Source organism: Acartia tonsa, chromosome 4, assembly GCF_053477335.1.
Source record: "Acartia tonsa isolate MP-2025a chromosome 4, ASM5347733v1, whole genome shotgun sequence".
NCBI lineage: Eukaryota > Metazoa > Arthropoda > Copepoda > Calanoida > Acartiidae > Acartia > Acartia tonsa.
In genome coordinates this window covers 51,899,492-51,907,766 of record NC_137263.1, presented here as the reverse complement: position 1 = coordinate 51,907,766, position 8,275 = coordinate 51,899,492, and the positions used below count along the sequence as shown (strand labels likewise).

The 8,275-nt window shown below is 31.6% G+C and overlaps 1 long non-coding RNA gene across 1 annotated transcript; it reads left to right on the top strand.

The window, feature by feature from the left end:
• Positions 1 to 105: 105 nt before the first annotated feature.
• On the top strand, positions 106 to 3,912 carry LOC145317699 (uncharacterized). The gene is made up of 4 exons (XR_013879069.1): positions 106 to 377; positions 562 to 673; positions 759 to 988; positions 3,764 to 3,912. It is a non-coding gene; the product is annotated as an uncharacterized LOC145317699 (long non-coding RNA).
• Positions 3,913 to 8,275: the final 4,363 nt, after the last annotated feature.

The following is an 8,275-nucleotide window of genomic DNA, read 5'->3' as shown; positions in this document are numbered from 1 at the left end:
ATAACTTAATTTAGTATCATATAGTTATTTTTATGCTAAAGAATAAATGAGAATTCAGTAACCACTCTTGAATTAAATTAAATGCAGTGCTCATGATATTTTTAGCTAATAGTTATCTTAAATTTTGATTTAAACATGATTACTACCTATATCTTTTTGAAGCACAGCAATTTTTTTTTAATTTACATGATTAAAATGAATGTTTACCTAACTCTTTAAAAGGGCACATATTTAAGAAAATTGTCAGCATTTAAGTAAAAGAACGTATATACCTAGCCATTACACATTAATTAGGAAGCTGTGCTTCTAAAATTACTTAATTTTTAAATGTATTTCAATATGGTCGGTCAGACTGTAATAAGCTGGGCTCGGCATTCGTGCGTCCGCCGCGGCTAAGCCTCAAAAATAAATTCGTTTGAATGTTTTGAAAAAAAATTTAAAATGGGGATTTTCATAATTGAATCAAGTTTAGTCTTTTAGCTGATTTTTAAAATTGTAAAACTTTAATTTCCTTGAGGCTTACACGCAGCTAATGCGCGGCTGCCGAGCCCTGGTAATAAGCTAGTCCCGTAATATTTTATTAGTCTCATCAAAATATTTTGTTTTGTTATTTTTTATTGTTTATTTTCTGATTAATTTGAGGAATATCGCATGGAGAAAAACCATTTTGCCTGTAACTTTTCCATCATTTAAAAAACAATAGATTTCATTTCAATAATGATTAATATAGATTGTTGCCAAAGTTTAAAGCAAAACAGTTTTTCTTTGTGTACCATATATCCTCTCCAAAGTTTTATTAGCTATGTTAAATATTTAAAAACTCAAAATTTTCAGTCATATTTTAAAAAAATGTTTAAAAACTAAAAATTTTTCATCATATTTTTTTAATGCAATATTATTGATATTGTGCAATAATTATTTTATATAAATTGTTTACTAAAACATTAAACTTATTATGGATTCTATAAAATATATGAAATTTTGCGAGGTAAAATCCTTCAAATATCTACAAGGGGGGGGGGGGGGGGAATTTTGACACATTTGCTTAAACCTGGTGTATAGGCTTTATCTTTGGACTGAGAGGATAGGTTATTAAAGATACTATCATTTTTATATGATGAATTTATCTTTAATAACCTATCCTTTCAGCCCAAAGGTAAAGCCTATACACCTTGTTTACGCAAATGTGTCAAAACTCTCCCTCCCCCCCCCCCCCCCCAAATGATATAGTAGTTATTTATCAAATCGTAACATAAATAGCTTTCCACGGAAATTAAAATTAAAAAGGAGGATGTGCTTAAGGACCATTTGGGCAGGGGGGGGGGGTTTACTCGAGAACCCTTAGAGCTAGAGGGAGCTAATTTTGGATTTAAGCTTCTATGGGGCCAAAGTTACTTTTAAAATTATCGTCGACCCCCCACCCCCCCAAAAAATTTTTTTTTTTTGGGGGGGGTAAAAATTTTTTTTATTGCATTTCTCGCCGAATTAGGCAATTTGGAATCATTTGAGACCATGTTATTTTTTTCAAAAATTTTTCGCCTTACAAGCAACCCTGCGGGGGGACTTTATCATTTTTTCAAATTCTCGTTTATGAAGGTATATCTTAAATACAGTATGCTACTCTCTTAGTTTTAAAGATAATTGGATGAAATCTTTTTGATTGTGTCACTAATTACCCCAAGTTGTGGTATCTTTAAAAAAAAACGGCGGCGGGACCGCCGCTCCCGCCGTCCGCCGCCGTTTTCCGCCGCCACCAAAAAAGAAATTTTTTATTGCATTTCTCGCAGAATTAGGCAATTTGGAATCATTTGAGACCATGTTATTTTTTCAAAAATATTTCCCCTAACAAGCAACCCTGCGGGGGGGACTTGGTTATTTTTTTCAAATTCTCTTTAGTTTTAGAGATAATTGGATGAAATCTTTTGGGCTGGGTCACTAATTACCCCAACTATTGGTATCTTTAAAAAAAACGGCGGCGGGACCGCCGCTCCCGCCGCCTTTTCCGCCGCCACCAAAAATTTTTTTTTATTATATTTCTCGCCGAATTAGGCAATTTGGAATCATTTGAGTTCATGTTATTTTTTTCAAAAAATTTTCCCCTTACAACCAACCCTGCGGGGGGACTTTTTATTTATTTTTTTCAAATTCTCGTTTATAAAGGTATATCTATATATATACAGTATGCTATTCCCTTAGCTTTAGAGATAATTGGATGAAATCTTTTTGATTGTGTCACTTATTACCCCAAGTTTTGGTATCTTTAAAAAAAAAACGGCGGCGGGACCGCCGCTCCCGCCGTCCGCCGCCGTTTTCCGTTTTGAAAAAAATAACATGGTCTCAAATGATTCCAAATTGCCCAATTCGGCAAGAAATGCAATAAAAAAATTTTTTGGTGGCGGACGGCGGGAGCGGCGGTCCCGCCGCCGTTTTTTTTTTTTAAGATACCAAAACTTGAAGTAATTAGTGACACAATCAAAAAGATTTCATCCAATTATCTCTAAAACTAAGAGAGTAGCATACTGTATTTAAGATATACCTTCATAAACGAGAATTTGAAAAAAAGTCCCCCCGCAGGGTTGCTTGCAAGGCGAAAAATTTTTGAAAAAAATAACATGGTCTCAAATGATTCCAAATTGCCTAATTCGGCGAGAAATGCAATAAAAAAAATTTTTACCCCCCCCCCAAAAAAAATTTTGGGGGGGGGGGTGGGGGGTCGACGATAATTTTAAAAGTAACTTTGGCCCCATAGAAGCTTAAATCCAAAATTAGCTCCCTCTAGCTTTAAGGGTTCTCGAGTAAACCCCCCCCCCCCTGCCCAAATGGTCCTTAAGCACATCCTCCTTATAAGATTAAAACAAGTTTTTTTAGTCCTGAGAGGCTGGAAGTTTTAATTTAATGATTTGTATTATAATCATGGAAAATTATCTGCAATACGATGCTATACATGATTTTTAAATATGTCTAAGAACAAGTTCTAATCCAGCGGATATTAATCGGTTTAAAGCAGTGTTTCGGAGCCGGGAGCCGTGAAGCCGCCATATTTTGCTGGAGCCGGAGCCGTATTTTTCGTTAAAAACTGCTCCGGCTCCGGACTAGATAAATAAAGATATATTTTTACAAATTATAATTTGGTAACTCTGTTTTGTCATGTGCAAATGCCCTTTTTAAGTTTTTCAAGTCCATTTTTATAAAAAATTGAACTTTTAAAACCATCAAAAGTCAAAAATAAAAAATGTTTTTTTTATGAGGAAAATGATTTTAGGTCGGATCCGGAGCCTGAGCTGGATCCGGATTCGTAACCGTATTTCCAGATACTGCTCCGCGGAGCCAGAGCCGCACCAAAATCAAACGGCTCCGAAACGCTGGTTTAAAGCCAAAATTAACTTAACCTTATTAAATTTCAGTTACCCTAAAATTTTTTTAAAATATTCTGTTTGTGATCATATCAAAACTCCAGTTACACAAACCGCAAGACAACAATATTTTTCCAGTATAGCTTCGAAACCGATTAATATCCGCTGGAATAGATCCGGTTCTGAGCCATACTGTAAAGGCATGTATCTTATCGTATTACACACAATTCTGCACAAATATTTAAATAAAAATCATAGAACTAATACTAGTTTTGTTTTCCCGGGCCAGCGGTCCCTTTGGTCTAACAAAACTGGTCTTAACATTATAATTTTTCAATTTAATATCCGTGGAAATATGTCTATAATACAATGCGTTTAATAACTATTAAAGTTTTGTAATTTTTTTTCAGAGTCCTTATATAATACGAAATATCTCTTTACAGTAAAATACATTAAAATATGAAGAGAAATAGATATTTTTGAATAACCAAACACACCAAAATAACTTATTGTTATTGTATTCTACCCATTTTATATGCTGGGTTGCCTTTAGTTTTAGTTTGAGAAAAAATTTTGCACAAATTTTAAACATTGCCAAAAGTTTATAATAATAGGAATAAAAATCTGATTTATACAATATTTAAAATCAAATAAAAGATTTTGTTATAACTTTTTGGCGTGTTTTACATATTATATTTATTATCTTTTAGTTTAGAGCTTGTTTGTAATTCATTCTTATTATTATATTAATATTTCTATTGAAATTGTGTCATGTTAAATGATTCATAGAAATATATTAAATACAAAAGTAGTTATTATTTATTTTTTCCATTAATGGTTTGTTTTTGGACTTTATATATAGGTCTGGTATCTATAATACAAAGTAGAACGATGTCTGTTTTGTTCCGTCTGTTTCCGACTATAAGTGAGTCAAAGTAAATTTTCGTTTCCTTCGCCCTTTTATTTAACAACTTTTGCTTTTAGGTCCTTATTTACTTAGCAATTTCAAAAGGCTGTTGTGTAGACATATGTAAGAAAAGCTTAAGTTTAAAATTTTAAGTCTCTAAGTAAAAAATTGCGGTCACAGGAGACTTAAAGATTTCTGTAGACCTAGAGGATCATACCTGGAACCTGAAATTGACTTGAACATCTATATTTTATATTTAAGGGTTTAAACTACTAGAGGATATTTTAGTATTTTGGTAAAGTAAAATGCTTTGTTTAAGTCCAAAAAAAAGTCACTCAGTTATACTTATAGCCCTTTATCTTTCACACACAGAAAATGAGATCGAATAAACCGAAGAGGGGGGGGGGGGGCGTTCAACCCCTCCCCTATCGCTAAGGGTTTATAAAAATTGTAAGAATAGAATTCAATTAAAAATGAAGGGTATATAAATTGCAAAAATCACGCAACCTCTTTAAGAGAATACGGCGATACGGAAAAAATGCCTGAAATTAGTGTTAAAATAAATTTCAAAAACAAAATATGACAAGATCAAAAAAATCAAACATCATTGTCAGATAAAACTAATGTAAAAATTATAAAAATGCAATTAACTTATATATAACTCATTGATTGCAAAACATTTTCATTAATTTTAAATAACAAGGTTTTTGAACCCCTCTAATGCGCAGAATATCAAATACAAAATTTTAACAAGTTGAAATATAAAACTTCCGTTGGTTCTAGATTTAAAAAATACTATATATAATAAACCATATTCAGATTCTCGCATTTTACTTTCTTACAAGTTTGCTTTTTAGATGGAAAAACGAGTTTTCTATTAAATCTGAAAAATGAAATATATTATATATATAAAACGATCAGGCCTATTGTGTATATAATTTAAAAAAGGCTTTACAGAAAAATATGAGAAAAAGGACAAAAATATAATACATACGATGATACGATCTTTTTTTTTCTATTACTTTTAAAATAATTGAATAATGAGGATTTTGAACCCCTCTAATGCGAAGAATTGCCGCGTAGTATTATGGTAGTGGCCAGTTTACCAAACCTTGATGAAGCAATCTTTCTAAATTGGCTGCCGAGCCGGGCCGAAGTTTAGTTTTTGTCAAAATTAGTGATTATTTATTATGTTTTTTGTTTTAAAATTTGTAAAAGTTCATCTTGTTAGAATACTTATATTAGCCAGTTTTAATTTATTACTAGTTTTTTTTATATTTTTTTTTTTTTTTTATATTAGGTACTAGATCTAGAATTATAAAGCCGTTTTGAATTATGTACATTTTTTTTTTGGTGTTGGTGTGGAGTTTATAAAAACTTAGTGTCTTTTGGGGGGTTTATTCTGTTTTAAGTTAGTAAACTTAAAAGGATTCCTACATTATTACACATAAAATGTAGTTTTTATCAAGCACAAAAATATATTAGAGGTGGTGGTGGCTGGGGCCGGTTTAATACGCCTATTAACAACAATTAGTTTTACTCATAATTTAGTTTAATTAAAAGTCTTTTTATTAACAAAACAGATTTTTATGCGATTTGGGTCTGTATTATTTGGCTTTGATAAAAAAAACCCAGGAAGATTACATTTAAAAATTGCTTGTATTATTATAACAATAGGTAGGTGATTCTAAAGTCATGGTATTTTGAAAAGTTGTGTTAGCCATGTACGTATTAATAGAAAAAATTCTTGGATTACCTTATAGCTCAAATTCATTTCTTGTAACTACCCCTTTTGTTTAATAGGAATTAGTGTATTTGTTGGATTGTATATATTAGGGTTGGCAATCCCAGGGTGACCACTATGTACGTTATGTTCAATATGTTCATATTGAACACCACTTTTAGGTTTTTTGGTACGTTTTTGTTCGTTATTGATTTTTGTGTACAATATAAACATTTTAGCGTACTTTATTGTACCTTTTTCTGTAATGTATGATTAGTATTAGTAATCATAAATGTATTTGTATTTCATAAAAACTACAAAAAAATTCTCTTCGACTCTATAGGATCTATAGGAATGAGATATTACTTTTTATAATACAAAGTAGAACGATGTCTGTCTATCTATCCGTTTTTCTTAAGCTTAAGATCTCGATAACCGCTGAACCAATTTGGTTCTACTCTTCAGGTAATATACCTACTGGTCCTGTTGTGGTTTTAGGCAAAGAATCCCCCCTCCAGAAAAAAATTCCTTTTTCTTTTTGTAAAATATAACAAGGGTAAGGGGGGGGAAATTTCGTTTTTTTTGGAAAAAAATGGGGTAAATATTAATATTTTCAAATGAAACCAAGACCAGTAGAAAGCTTACAGAAAGGACTATCAGGTCCTAAAAGGACATTATCCTAGGACTTTTAGAAGTTGGCCGAAATTGACCGCAAAAAAGTTACCGATATTTCCCCACCACCGGGGGAAATATCGGTAATTTTTTTCAACCTAAAAAAAATCGATGAAAAACGGCCAAACGGCCAGTCGAACATAAATAATCATAATTAGTATAGGTTATAGGGATTATCCACAAAAAGTTTCATAATGATCGGACTATTCCTTCTATGTTAAAAATGAATTTTTTTGAAAGACGCGAATTTTCGATTTTTTTTTCCGAAAATTTTTTTTAAAAAAACTTAAAATTAATATAAGAAAAAAACGTATTTTATTACTTTTTAGGCCTGATCCTAAAAAAGCTCACATTGAACTATAGATTTAGCCCAAAAAACATGAAAATTGATTAAAAATTGACCTCAAAAATTGAATTTGAAGCAAAAGTGTCATCTTTGCAAAAAATCTTGACTACATTTTAACCTTAAAAAAATCGATGAAAAAAGGCCAAACGACCAAACAAGCGTAATAAATCATAATTAGTATAGGTGATTGGGATTAACCACAAAAAAATTCATAAAGATCGGACTATTCCTCCTATGTCAAAAATATTTTTTTTTCACAGGACCAGAAATTTTGATTTTTTCCTCGCAAAATTTTGATTCAAAAAATAAAATTAATTTTTTTTTGTTTTTTATCTGTTCTACTCATTTTTAGGCCTAATTCTTAAAAAGTCCATATGGAATAATAGATTTGACAAAAGAAAACATGAAAACATGACCTTAAAAGTTGAATTTTAATTTCTTTTGAAATTACCGATTTTTCCCCCGGCGCCAACTTTGGTCATTTTTGAAAAAAATATTAACCCGATTTTAAAGCTCTCAACGGATTTGGAAAAAGCGGGCAATTTCTAGTTCAAAAAGTTTTTCAGATCAGCTCTAGGTCTTACCAATTTTTGTGTAGGTCGATCTTTACACACCTACTAAAAAATTTTTGGAAAAAAAAAATTTTTCGTCCGACTTTGAGACCCAATAAGTACCCTTAATATTCATCTCACAAAAAATTCATTTATACTTTTTTGTAGGCAATTTAATAAGGAACAAATTTGCTTTTATGTTTTTTTCTGTCATTTGAAAGGAACATGGAGAAAAAGGTCATTTAATGAAGGTAGGTCGAAATTACCGAGAATAGCCCCTTACCGAAACTTCCCCCCCTTACCCAAGTAAGTGAGGTTGGGAAACTCCCTTTAAAAAAAAAAACTTTACAATACCTCTTTTGGCGATGCCCCTAGAGGCTAGGGGCGAAGATGCTGGAATATTTAATCGTACTTAAATAAATGAATATAAACCTCATTATTTGTTGGTACTAATTACATGATTAAAATGGGGTATATTTTTTTAGGGGAGGTAATTATGGGGGGGTAGTTAACACCATAAACAGATTTCAGGGGGTAAAAAAAAAGTAAAATAAAAATTGGGGGGGAGGAAATTTTTTTTATATTTTTTTGGGGGGGGCGGGGTAGTCGAACCTTCCTTTTATGATTTCAGTTTTAAAAAGAAATATTTTTTAGGGTTTTTTTTTCATTTTTTGGGGGAGGGGTTGGGGGTGTCCCACCCCCCAAGAAAATAGCTTAAAACCA